This window comes from Vipera berus (genome assembly GCF_964194415.1).
Source record: "Vipera berus genome assembly, chromosome: 3".
Lineage (NCBI taxonomy): Eukaryota > Metazoa > Chordata > Lepidosauria > Squamata > Viperidae > Vipera > Vipera berus.
In genome coordinates, this window is record NC_138204.1 from 127,716,367 (window position 1) to 127,730,994 (window position 14,628).

General features: G+C 42.4%; 1 long non-coding RNA gene across 1 annotated transcript in view; it reads right to left on the minus strand.

The window, feature by feature from the left end:
• Positions 1–13,949, minus strand: part of LOC308664871 — a 40,600-nt gene extending 26,651 nt beyond the window's left edge. The window contains exons 1-2 of the long non-coding RNA XR_014025772.1: positions 13,813–13,949; positions 11,784–11,889 (exon numbers count right to left, since the gene is read on the minus strand). This is a non-coding gene — a long non-coding RNA (uncharacterized lncRNA). The remainder of the gene's footprint in view (positions 1–11,783; positions 11,890–13,812) is intronic.
• Positions 13,950–14,628: the final 679 nt, after the last annotated feature.

Genomic DNA, 14,628 nt, shown 5'->3' on the forward strand with positions numbered 1-14,628 from the left:
AGCACAAATTACAGACAATGAAATTGCATCTTATCTGCCCTGCCAGCTCTGTTCTGCACCTAAGCCATTACAAAGGCACTTGTATTTCTTTCGGAGAAGTATATCCCTGTCTCTTTCTTGCCACAAACCAAACTGAAGAGATAAGCAGAAGCAAAAAAAAAGTAGATGTTCAAAATCGAGGCTTTTCCCACTTGCATCCATTCATGACACAATTGTCACACCTTTTCCTGCCTTGATCCCATGATGTTGCCTTGCTTTCTCCCAGTCCTTTTGTCCAAGGATGTATAAAATCTGTTAGGCCCTGTCACCAATTGCTTGCATCAGGTGACTGGCACTAACTAGGACAGGGGTCAGCAACCTGAAACAGTGAAAGAGCCACTCGGAACCGGTTCCCTCACAAAAGGAAAAACTGGGAGCCGCAAAAAATGTGTGCACATGCGCGTACATGCGCGCATGCGCAGAACAGGGTTTGACTGAAGAGTGGAGCCAAGGCGAGATATGCACCTACCCTGCATATTTGAATTGATTGGTTGAACTTTTTTAGTCCCACTTTTTTGTTTTTTGGACTGCACATGGCAGAGGACTGGGAGCCGCAGGAGACAGCTGAAAGAGCCGCATGCGGCTCCGGAGCTGCGGGTTGCAGACCTGTGAACTAGGAAGAGAGTCAATAGAAGCCATAAAGGGGTCATCACTCAGGATATCAAATTTGATGCGGGCAGTGCTTTTTTGTCAAAGAAAAAGGTGCCAGAACTCACATATGTCATACAACCCACCTTGCCTACCCTACAAGGTTCCATTCAAAAAAGGTGCCGGAACTCCTTTCTCAGCATTCTATGACAAAAAAAGCTCTGGATGCAGGTATAGTTTTCTGCCCATTTGCAGATGGATAGAAGACATTCAGACTAAGCAAAGGGGAAGGTTCTAGAATAGTCCAAAGCACATATTCCAGTAGAGAGAGGTTCCCTGAGGACGGGCTCCAGCACAAGTCTGAAAGCTCAGAAGAGTAAGTCTCTGGTCCCAGTGACCCACCCAGACTGGATCCTGCAATATCATCTTCTGGGGCAGCAATCTCATAAAAATGCCTTGCCCGCGGTGTCCTTCCCCACAGTGGGGAAAGCATTCCTATGGGTTTTGCCATCCAATCACATAACTCTCCCTGGGAAGAACGGCAAACTTTAAGGAGAGCTTAACTTAAGCACGAGGGTGTATATTTTTATTACTCTCTGGGATGCTATAATAGAGCCTTAGATTTACTTATCATGAACCATCCAGCCCTTTTCCCTAAGCAAAAGGACATGAAAGACATAAATATGTGGCAGGTCAGCCACCCGTCTTCTTATAAGCATGAAAGCATCTTCTAAAATTCTGACTGGCAGTACATTTTTAGCACAGACCACACCTTTGTTTCTATTGGTGTCAAGAGGGCCAGCAACCCTTGGATTGTTCCCCTGGAAGCAAGGCCCCTTTCAGCCTTTCAGCTGCAGAGTGAAAGGCAAAGGGGGCTTTGTCAGAGCACTTCCCAACCCATTCATCTGGAAGCCAGCAGCTATCTTTTTGTGTGTGTGTGTGTGTGGAAGGGGTTAATCATCCATTGCTCAGTTCTATCAGTGGTGCTCAGAAATATCTGACTTTGCCAGATCTTGCCTTCCTGTATTTTATTTTATTTTGTCTCCTTCCAACGTTTTATGTGCGTGTATTTCAGGGCTAGAAGGAAAAAGCAGCTGATAAGGAAGTATCTGGGAGACTCACCGAGTTATCTGCTCTGACCTTTGGAGAGCAAAAAGGGAAGTGTTGTCACTTTGAGGAGATGTAGAGGTCATGCTAAGCATGGGGCCAGCCAGGAACTTTTTTTAGAGTGTGTCAGAACCAGGGCAAAGTGAAGACAGACTAGCCTTAATCCTTTAACCTAACCTGTCAAGAAAGCATCAAGCTAGCCTGCCAACTGTGCAACCACCTCATAACTCAGAAAGGTATGCATGAGTGCATTTATGCATTTACGATTGGTAAAGGTATTTTACGATTTGATATTCAAGGCATCACAAACCCTCTGAGCACATCTCAGGGTCTCAACAAACAAAGGAAAATTGGGACGCCTCGATAACAACCAGTTATCAGCAATACAGATACATCAGCAGCCCAAAGGAGATATATTAATTTTACACGTATGTAATATTTTAGTCAATAAAACAAATAGGAATTTATTTTATGCTATTAAAAAAAATCAAAACATGCACATTTAGCATTATTAATTTTCCATGCACAATGATGATCAACTAAAATTGTAAATATTTACTCAACAGACACATAGAAAGATTAGAAATAATGCAGCTAATGGTAATATGTATTTATTTCAATGAGTGAGAAGTATGTACATGTATATCTCAACTGCATATTAATTTAGTCATCTAAATAATCTTTTCATATATATTGGTTGGACCCTGTTTTAGCTTACAAACCACCTTTTCAGCTGATCCCACAATAACAATATCTTGCTTATTCTGTTGAATGAATCATTGCCAATAATTGGCTTGAAGATTTGAGTCTTTCCATTTGCATCAAGTTAGAGATTCTGTTAGACATATCTGGATTACAAATAATAATAAGCATGCAGCTTGAATAAAGGAGGTGGAGAAGGAAAAAAGAAATTGAAAAAACTTGGAATAAAAGCAGAAATGGTAGAGAAAAGAGCATGGATGATCAAGAACTGGTTGGCGCCATGTGAAGATGAGTTGCATGATTTTTGGTTGAAACATCTGACTGGTCTGTACCCACTCATCTCCAAGCAGTTTAACAACATATTGCAAGAAGGTGAAATTCAAGATTGGTTGGTTAACATCTGGCAGAATCTACCTGATAATGAAAGATCCAACAAAAGTGGCAGCACCAGGCAAATACAGGCTAGTTACCTGCTTAACAATAATGTTCAGATTACTACCTGTTGTGGTCGCTGATGCAGTCCAACAACATCTAGTTGAAAACAAGCTCTTTCCACCGGAGCAGAAATGAAACTGCCCAAAACAAAAGAGGAACAAAAAATCAACTCCTACCATAATTGACAACTAGAAATGACTTTAATCCAACTCAGGTAAGGATTGAGGAACATCATGAAGACATGACCTTCCCATCTGCGAAAGTGGAGTCATAGGAATATCCTGAAGGGCTGCAGGAGATGGTAAGAAACAATTCACCTTCTGGTAAATGTACGTCATGATAAGCAATATCTGCTGTGAGCCATTTTGTGAAGGTATCCATAATTTCTTCTCAAAACTTCCAGATATGTCCACTAACCTCCAAAGTGTTGGGTACCCCCTGATACAATTAATGTTTCTTCTGATCTTTAGTATTCAAGCCATATTTCTGAGAAATGTCATTGGTAATATTTACTCCATGTGTCTTTCTACTTATGTTCAATTAAAGAATGGCTTAATCAATGAAATGCATCCTTATTAATTACTCAAATGCATTAGTTCAACCAAGAAGCCTTTTTTCCTTTTGACCCGCAGCAACACAGAAGGAAAAATCCTCACATCTCCTTTTGTCTGCCTCTTGTTTCCTTTATTAATGGCCCAGTGAAAGAAACAAAGAAAATGTATGAATAAAGAAATGGAAAGAGGTTAGTACTAGATGGGGCAGCTGAACTACAAACTACAAAGCTGCACAGCTAGATTTAATAAATACTCAAATTTCAGGGAACACCTATCTATCATTAAGATTTTTAATACTGCTTTTCAAGAACAAATGTCTTTTATAAACTGTTTATAGCTTAGAAGAAGGCACAATAATTCTCTAAGTAACACCACCAAATTACAGCATTTTTTTTTCAAAGACAAAAGTAATTATCAGTCATTTTTTCCATAATTCCAACTGTAACTGTCTCGCCTAGGGAGATTGTGGAAACGTTGTTTTTGTTTTTGTTTTTTAATCAATTTTTAAAAGTCCACCTATTTCCAGAGTCTTTTCCAGTTCTGTGACTTGGGGCAATTTCACACAGCCACTGCTGTCATGCCTCATAAATTCCCCAAGTTCTGTAAGCCAGTTCCACCGAGGGCTGCAATTATCCTCACTACAACCACAGAGAACTCCAGATAGGATAATCAATGTTCCTTCCCGCTGTCCGATGAGCACTGCAAAAACTTGAATCAAACTAGCTGTCATCCTATGTCCCCTCCTTTTCCTTGCTGCATTTGTTTTCAAGGAGGGTGGGGGAGCCACTTTGGGAGAGGTGCAAAATTGTCCCTCTTCTCTATTCAAGAAACTGTGGCACAAAAACTGCAGGGAAAGAGGGAATCAAGGAGACTGAAGTTAAGAGTTTCCATCAGTAGGAAAATAAGATGGCCCCAGCTCAGTGGGTCTCTAGCATTTTCAGTTTAAAAACTTAACATTTTGCCATTGCTCCTGATCTACTGCTTCTTAATCTACAGGAAGAAAATAGTTTAGGTTCGTTATATTAGTATATGTGGGCGCTCCGGCTTTATGGAATCAGTTGCCGGTCGAGCTCCGGATGGCACCTGACCTTCGCTCCTTCCGACGCGGTCTGAAGACCCATCTATTTGAACAAGCCGGCCTGGCCTGATGGGGGATGTGTTGGGGTTTTAATGGGGATTTTTATATTATTATTGATTGTTTTAGCTGGGCTACTATTTAATTCTTTTTAATTTTTGTATTCTGTATTTTTATATATGCCCTGTTCACTGCCCTGAGTCCCTCGGGAGAAGGGCGGTATACAAATATAATAAAACTAAACTAAACTAAAAACAATGGAGTAAAACACAGATACAGTGACAAACTCTGGTGCCAAAGTCCCATGTAGAAGTGGCCCTAAGCTTCCAGTTCGTGATGGAATGTATAAATGAAATATTGATATGCTTGGGAGGGGGAGCTGCAAGACCAGGTTCAGAGCAAAATTCTTTCCCCATCATCTTGCCTTCAGACACTGTGGGTGCTCCATCACTGGAGGTTTTTACGAAGAGACTGGACAGCCACTTGTCTGAAATGGTATAGGGCAGGGGTAGGCAACCTCGGCTCATTTATGACTCATGGACTTCAACTCCCAGAATTCCTGAGTCAGCATAGCCTGGTCCATGGACTGGCACCAGGCCGCGGCATAACAGCAACTGGGCCGCACAAACAAGTGAAGCCCCATCCGCTTTGGTGGTCTGGGGAAATATCAGCAGATAATGAACCCCGTTCATGCTCTTCTGAATTTTTCCATTATTATCCCCATTTACCTGACAAATGCATAGGAGGAATAATCATCCTTTTCTTTGCCCTCTTTGCCCACTGAGTAGTCCATCTCCTGCCTGTGAAGGAGTCTCACAAGGACTTGGAACGTACCTAGTTAGTCTTAAAACGAATTTAATCCAATTTGGGATCATTTTAGAAAGACATCATTCAGAGTTTATTGTGGGAGCAAAGAATATTCAACATAAGCAAATAGGAATTTAGAGATATTCAGAATTGGAAGGGTGCAACAGATGAAAAAGTGTGTGTGTGTGTGTGTGTGTGACCTATTGAGTTAATTTATATATTGAAACTTATGCAGTATTGTGAATTGTTTTGTAATCCCTGAAGCTAAAAATCCGTTCATAACTACCGTATATACTTGAGTATAAGCCGAATTTTTCAGCCCACTTTTTGGGCTGAAAAATTCCACTTCGGCTTATACTCCAGTCAACAAAAAACTTACCGAGGACTTGTGCGCGGCCGAGGCTTTGGTGCTTCCGGGATCGCGCGCACCTCTCCCAAGCCACCGCCGTCCGGAGACCTGCCGAAGTTTGGGGAGGTTTGGGGAGGTGCGCGCGCAAACCTCCCCAAACGTCGGCAGGTCTCCGGACCTCCGCGCCCTGCCTGCCTGCTTCTTTCCGCAGCGGAAAGAAGCAGGCAGGCAGGGCGCGGAGGTCCGGAGACCTGCCGACGTTTGGGGAGGTTTGGGGAGGTGCCCAAACCTCCCCAAATGTCGGCAGGTCTCCGGACCTCCGCGCCCTGCCTGCCTGCTTCTTTCCGCAGCGGAAAGAAGCAGGCAGGCAGGGCGCGGAGGTCCGGAGACCTGCCGACGTTTGGGGAGGTTTGGGGAGGTGCGCGCGCACCTCCCCAAACCTCCCCAAACTTCGGCAGGTCTCCGGACGGCGACGGCTTGGGAGAGGTGCGCGTGATCCTGGAAGCACCGAAGCCTCGGCCGCGCGCAAGTCCTCGGTAAGCTCCGGGTGGTCACTTGCTTCGCGTCTCCTGAGGGAAGGGGGGGCGACTGGAGCGGGCGTGTTTCCTCGCCTGCTGGGCGCAGCGATTTGCCCGGGGAACGCGCGGGCCCCGAATGGCAGCGTGGAGCGAGGAAGCGGACAGCCAGGGCTTCCCCGAGAGCCGCGGCCACACAGGGTATTCCTGTGTATTCAGGCTTGCAAAATGGCGGATCGAGCCTCTGCTGGCGGCAGAGGCTTGCAGAGCGCGGATCCAGCCTCCGCCGGCGGCGGAGGCTTGCAGAACGGCGGATCGGCTTATACTCGAGTCAATAACTTTTTCCAGTTTTGGGGGGTGAAATTGGGGGTCTCGGCTTATACTCGAGTCGGCTTATACTCAAGTATATACGGTATTATGATTTGGAACACATAGCACAGATGGACAACAGTTCAACAAGGAAATAAAAGCTGATTTCTTGTTTTAACATTAAAGCTGGTAAGGAAGATCATGTGTTAATTAAATAAAAGACTAAATGGGACAAACCTTTGAAACAACAGACATAACATTTAAGAATAAAACCAACACGACAGGGTAAAGGTCAGAGAAGATCAAGTTAAAAGCTAATAGTTGTGCTTTTCCCATTTTATTATTGATCAATATAATGTTTTTTTCTTTCCAGTGTAAATGCAACAGCAGAGTTATTGCTGACCTTTTCCTCACCCTTCCATTGTGTATAAAATCACAGCAAAAACAACAACTTTATAAACCATACAGTTTTTCTAACAGAAAGAAGGAGCGTGTCCAAAAAAATAATGTAAGATGTTTATATCTTTGGAAAATAGGTCTTTTTGACAAACCCGCTTCCCTTTTAATTATAGATGTGAAAGCACCTTTGGTTCAAAGAGGCTTCCACTTAGAATCACAAATTGTGATTCATGGAAAATGCAGCTATCTCTGCCTTTGGCATTTAAATGAGTAATTTGACAGCTCAATCCTGAACTAGAAAATGAATACAAAATGAAATATCCCCTTCATAATGGGAATAGATTTCTTTATAGGCATGAAGACATTCTGTTTATGGTAAGGCAGCTCCCGTACTTTTCAGCTGGTCTTGATCAGCTTGATTTGTCAGTTTTACTCAAAAGTTTAATGGAAGAAAATGGTGCATTTCAGAATGAACTCTACAAGCTTATCTTTTTTCCCCCAGTCAACACTGTATTAGCAATAGCAACACTGACTAGTGCAGGGGTCTTCAAACTTGGCCCTTTTATGACTTGTGGACTTCAACTCCCAGAATTCCTCAGCCAGGCACGCCGGCTAAGGAATTCTGGGAGTTGAAGTCCACAAGTCATAAAAGGGCCATGTTTGAAGACCCCTGGACTAGAGATTATGGAAGTTGCAGTTTAGGTTATCTAAGGGCTATTACAGTGGGGGAGAAACATTTGGCTTCTTCAATCCCTTCTGTAATCAAAGTAATAAAATCTTAACATGATACACGACAAACATGAACATAAGAGCCAGTTTGGTTTAGAATTAAGGCACCAGGCTAGAAACCAGGAGACTGTGAGTTCTAGCCCCACTTTAGATACAATGCCAACTAAGCGACCTATTGCCACTCAGATCTCTTAGTCTTAGAAAGAGACAATCACAAACCGCTTCCAAAATCTTTCTAAGAAAACTGCAGGAACTTATTCCAGGTGATCAGCAAAAATCAAAAACTGATTTGAAGGTGTGTGCATGGACACAGAGACAAAAACCACGAACACCATCTGTCACTTGGACTTCTACTCTGTAAGAAGGCTTATGATAGTGTCCATTTAAGGTTTAAAAGCGCTGAGACCTGAAGAGGTTTTTGAACATTACAACTAAATGGCATGGGTGAGTTAGTGGCAGTCTTTCAAAGCAATACATTCTTAGTCATAGAGATGCTGCCACTCTCTTGCTGATAATACAAGTAACTACACTAGAAGAACTACCAAGACAGGAGATGAAGGGGAGGGGAAAAATGTGGTTTAGTTGGTAGTCAAGGAGGAGCGGGGAAAAAAGTGCTTTTTGAAGCTAGAACATACATTCCCATCTTATTTATTTATTTATTTATTTATTTATTTATTTATTTATTTATTTTAATCCCATTTATATCCCGCCCTTCTCCGAAGACTCAGGGCGGCTTACAATTTAAGCACAAACCAATGTGCTTAGCAATAGCCTTCATTCTATGTATATGCCTGCTTATTAGGGCTTTCGCCCCTCCTCCCCAAGCGGCATTATTACAAAGTCAGCTTAATTGCCCCCAACAATCTGGGTCCTCATCTTCCCAGACCTGGCCAAAATAATTAGCACAGTTGCAGTACTACGGCATGCAGGATGCATCTTAAATGAGTATGCCAAATCTGTGTGATTTTTTTTCCCCTCCAGCAGGTACCAGGGGCAATGTAGAGAAGCAACATGGCTGGTTTTAGCACTTAGTGCTTCCTCCTAACCCCAGGGAAAAGGAAAGGCTCTTGTTAGATTTCTGTTCCTATTTTCCAGAGAGGCCCAGTGCTGAGGAACAGAAAGTGTAGGAAGTTAGACATCAATGCCCTTCCCTTTCGTTATATACTATTACGGTATATTGATTTGATGTAACTTGCATATCTTTTACTTTGCGTCACCATCTGAAGCACCGTAATGAATTTTTGACACAGATCTTAGACCACAAAAACTATTAATTTTTCAAAGGGATAGCTGGCTTTGCATGTAAAAAAAAATGGAAGTGCAAGCTACACACCATCATCACAAAGTGAAACCCCCTGCCTAATTTCTCATCAAAAGTGCACTTTCAAAAACCTGTTCTGTTATTGAAGCAAGACACTGCAATGAAAGGAGGTTCTGAAAAACCTTTCTCGGCAAGAGGGCTATCAACAAGAAATATTGTGCCTCTGCCAGTTTATATCGGGAAATATAATATTGAAACATATCCCCAAGGTTACCTTTTGTAGAAGCCAGAAACTAAGTCTTACAAACAGCCAAAGACCAGTTTTCTTCAGTCTTCAGCTGTATTGGGCTCCTATATTTACTAGCCACAACTCACAAAATTGAAGCAACTTGGAAAAGTCTGTGGAGATCATCTTGTCTATTTTCTTGGCTAGTGCAGGGATGGAATACCGTAGAGGTAGTCCTTGTTTAGTAATTGCCTCATACAGTGACTGTTTGCAGTTATAAGGGTGATAAAAAGTAATTTTGCAACCAATCCTCATATTTACAACCTTTGCATGTCTGTAAAACAAAGGAAAGCTAAAGTAAGATTGACTATCTGTGCTGCAGAATCTTCAAGAGATGGCTGTTCAGCCTCTATTTAAACATCTTCAGCAAACTAGAGGGAAGCATCTCCTGTGCCACCTGCTGAACAGCTGTTACTGTTAGGATTTTTCTTTCTGATAGCCAATCAAAACTACTTTTATTATATTTTAATCCCATTGTTTCTCGTCCTTTCTTCTGGAATGATTCTGAACAATTCTGTTTCCTACACAACAAGCCCTTCAGCTCCTTGAAGACAGGTATCATATCTTAAGAGTTGCTGTTGCAAACTGGGTAGCCATGTAATGTAGATCAGATAGATAGATAGATAGATAGATAGATAGATAGATAGATAGATAGATAGATAGATAGATAGATTAGATAGATTAGATAGACAGACAGACAGACAGACCTGCCCTTATTTTTTCTCTCTCCAGATGTGCCTCCACTCTTCATAAGGCAGGTGTTCCATTACTTCACTGAAAAGCTACTCAATACCTGGAACGTCTGGATCTGCCTGAAATTTCCTAGAACATGGAGTCTTCTACTATTTTCCTTCGTGTTTTCAGTGCTCATCATGATAGCATGTCAACCATTCCTCCCTTTGGTTCCTCCATCCAAGCATGCCAGCACATCAGATAAGGCTACCAGAAGTTGGATGGTGGGACAAGCCTGTCCCCTCCACTGGGAGGCCAGAACACAGGTTCAGACCCAAGGAAAGGACAACTGCCCATTGTGAAGCAGCAATCACTCCAAGCAATGGGTGTACTGTTCAGCAAGGTACATGTAGTCCTCAACTTACGACCCCCATTGAATCCCAAATTTCTGTGGTTAAGTGAGACTGTTGTTAAGCGAGTTTTGTCCCATTTTGTGACTTTTCATGCCACAGTCCTTACATGAATCACTGCAGTTGTTAAGTTAGTAACAGGGTTGTTAAGTGAATCTGTCTGCCTCATTGACTGTGCTTGTCAGAAGGTCACAAAGGGTGATTGTTATTTCTTCAGTTCTTTAGGCATGGAACGAGACAGGAGCATTGAAACAGCAAATCTATTAACTCAGAACAGAAGCAGCCCTAATGGCTGCTGCACAGCTATTTATACAGTTAGCCTCTAGGCAGCAACCAATCGGTTTAAAGTAACAGTTTCCCACCCAAACCTAATTGTCAGCTTGTAGACTGCCAGTCTGGCTTTCAGTAACAGCAACCGTTAAGCAATACAACAATCTAGGTCAGACATTAAGCAAGTGATTAAAACAGTTGTGGCCAATACATTACAGTGATCACATGACCCCGGGACACTGCAACCATCATAAATATGAGCCAATTGCCAAGCAGCCAAATTTTGATCCAGTGACCCTGGGGATGCTGCAATGGTTGTGTGAAAAATAGTCATAAGTCACTTTTTTCAGGATCACTGTAAATTTGAACAATCGCTAAATGAATGGTTGTAAGCCAAGGACTATATCACAATTGCAGGCCCCTAAATAATGTTTGATCACCAGGGGGGTTATTTTGTGTCAAAACCAGGAGTGGACTTTTGTCTTTCAAATAACAGATAACTGGAGTAACTCCTTAATTCTTTAGGATAGCAATAGCATGATTACAGATTGTAAACTTGAAGATAGGTTCAGGCTTGCCCTTGAGGACCACTCGGAGGCTTCAGCTGGTGCAGAATGCAGCTGCGCGAGTTGTTATGGGAGTTTCCCGATACTCCCGTGTTACACCTCTTGTCCGTGAGCTACATTGGCTTCCAGTTGCCCTCCGGGTGAGATTCAAGGTGCTGGTAATGACCTATAAAGCTCTAAATGGCTTGAGTCCGGATTATCTAAGGGAACACCTGCTGCCGGCATCAACTTCCCATCGTCCTGTGTGCTCCCACAGGGAGGCCCTTCTTAGGGTACCGCCAGTTAAGGAATGCCGGCGGGTTACTCCCAGGGGAAGGGCGTTCTCTGTGGGTGCACCGGCCCTTTGGAACCAGCTTCCCACGGAGCTTAGGACCGCCCCCGACCTTCGCTCATTTCGTAGGGACTTGAAAACTTGGTTTTTTGAGCTGTCTGGCCCAGACTGAGGGGTTTTAATTATTTAATTAATGGGGTTTTAGTTAAGTTCAGGGATTAATTTAATCTTAGTTTTAATCGTTTTTAATTGTATGTGATGTATTTTAACTTTTAATTTTCCCTGTAAACCGCCCTGAGTCCTACGGGAATAGGGCGGTATATAAATTTAAATAAATAAATAAATAGTAGTACATGTAGTCTAGTACATGTAGTGTAACACCTAGTGGAATGATAAAATAATAATATGCAGTTGACAGTGGAACTAAAAGAAACAGGACCTTGGAAAAAATCTCTTGGTAGAGATTCGTAGACCAATAACTCAAATGATAGCTTCAACATTAGAGCATCCATGGTAATCAACATATGTGAATGTGGAGATATCAGCTAGGAGACAAAAAGAGAAACTTTTTCAGTAATTCTTTCTTCAAGCAAGTAAATTGAGGCAAAATAGACACCAAAGTCTGCAGTCTAGTGAACACATGTCAACTCTCCCCACCCTCATAATGGTTTCCTGTCAACCTGTAGTCAGTCACAGTGAATGAGCAATGCTTTGTGTAGGATAAGAGGAAAAAACATACATTCTAGGAGAGGCAGAGAAACAGGAAAGTTATTTCTGTTTCCCCCCCCCCCCCCTAAAAAATTTCTTCCTGTTGCAGCTCTTTTTCTTGGCTCATTGAGGTCATTTAAGCCGTGATATTGCAGGAATTGGCATTAGGTGAAAAGGAAAAGGTTTCACTACTAAGGCATCTCCCATCTGATGTACTACATAGCACATTACTGAGGAAATGAATTGGACCTTCCTGACTTCAGGGGGTTAAGTGGGGAAGAAAGCTTTTCTACGATGGCAGTATGAAGAAGTACAGGTCCCCAAAAGGCTTCACTATTTGAGTTCTGGTGCTTATATAAACAATCCCTTAAAACGTATAGCTTCATCTTAAGCTTTCCTACAGCCCTGCATGGGTGCTCTAGGCCATTCTAATAGCTACACCATCAAACAACACGATGTTCCAGACACATTGCAAGCATGTATGTCAGTGTAAATTTTTAGGAATAAGGTGTAGAACCTTGATTCACCGACATAAGATGAAAACAGGAAGACCCAATATTCTATGTGTGGATAATTGTTTATAAGGAAGGAAACGAGTCTGAAAACAATGTACCTATCAATCAGTGTCTGTGGTAAACCGATTTGTTAAAGTTAATAGAGCAATCTATAATGTAAGACAAATTAGTGTTATTACTCTAGTTTTTATGGTCCAGTGCAAGTAATAATATGCAGTAAAGCAATAGGAATAATTAGATATTATGATAAAATGTATTTTTAATATGAAAAAAATATATACGTTCTGTTTATTTGTTCCTGATTTTCTAATATCCTTATTTCCCTCCGTAGCTGCCTCAGGGCAAATAATAACATCCTACAAAAGTAAGATGAAAAACTAAAAAAAAAAAGACTTTGTAATAAACACACCCATACCATTTCTCCCTCCTCCCTGATGTAAAGTATAAAGCAGAAGCATTTTAAAGTGAAATTAAAATCAATTTTATGTCATAAAGCAAGCAAAGCAATTCGCATTAGTCTAGATTTTAAGTAATTCCACCCAGTTAAGTGAGGGTTTGATGCATTACCTATATAAGGCATGTAAAGAGGGCATATCAGCAGAGAGAAACTGCAGGTAGTTCATCATGCAACGTCATCATTCTAGCGTATACATTTTAGTGTTCTAAAAATGTTCCTTGTAAGAGTTTGTGTTTTTAGGGTACAACTTCTCAAATTATTTCCCATATGTGGAAACTCCTTTAAAAGTTGGATATGTGTTGGCACGTGGCCTTTCTGGACTTGCAACTACCCATCCCTGAGTTGGCACAGAAAAACTCTACTTACAATTTGCTGCCAATTGCCCACCCCTCGCCTCCTTCTGCTGCCTCCCTTCTGAGTCACTGCTGATGGGTGTCCTGATTGGTGAGTGTGCCGCTCATTCTAGACAAGGTGATTCATTTCCCCCTCCCCTTTGCCATTTACTCTTTTCTCTCCCCCCCTCCCCATTCAGCAGGCAGGAAAAAATATCCATCAATCAGAGCCCTACAGCCGGGAAGGTCTGATATTAGGGCATTGGATTTCTCTGGGCTGATTTATTTACGCCTCTTTTCCCATGCCGCAATTTGGATATGTCCCAGATTAAAATAATGTGAAATTTTAAAAGACACCAACACAGGCATAGCCACAGAGAGGAGGGAGGTGGGGCCTGACCTGTTATGAGTGTAAAACTCACCGGGTCCCCGTAGAATGAAAGAACTAAAACTAACCTGCTTACTGAATTGGCCACCTCCCTTACTTCTAGGAGGGGCAGAGAAAAACAGATACCGACAAATATAGGGATAAGTGCCCAAATCCCTATTCGTCGTCCCTCGTTCTCGTCAGGATGCTGGAATGCTGTCCTGTCTTCTCCAGATAGAAGAGTGGAGGTCTGTTCCTTTTGAAATATTGTCACAACAGAAGTAACATGCCCTTTCTTCTTCCACAGATAAAACACGGTAGCTCTGCTTCTCCCCCCCCCCCCACCTTGTTGGGAGCTCAGAGAGGAGTTGGTGTTAAATATAGGGCAGGGGGAAGGTGGCAGGTATGAAAAGGATGCAGGAGAGGAAGTGCTAATGGAGAGAACAAACCCTTAGAGAGGAAAGCTGCTGGTTATCAGGAGGAAAAGGACATGGCTATACTTCTCAGCATTCTCAAAATATACCTCTATTCAACAGAAATGGCTTATGCAGAAGGCAAAAAAAAGGGCATATGAATAAAACACGGCATCTGACCCCACCAAAGTAATAGAAACAGTACAAAAGATCGACAGGCAAAATTCCCGCACTGGAAAACCTCTAATGCACTCCTTGGTGACAGCCCAGTTGTACTTGGCAGATTCTCTTCCAGTATAAACCAGTCCTGCAATCCAAGCCAAGAAGTCCATCGTGAGCGGTCCCAGGCCTCACAATGCCCTGCCCCCCCCAACAGCCCAAAGTGGCCAATAGGAGTTTTGTCCCTGATTATATCATCAACCACGTTATCAATGACACCTGCTAAATTGTGACCGTGGCAAACTCGCTTCTGCAGAAGAGGGATAACTGCAT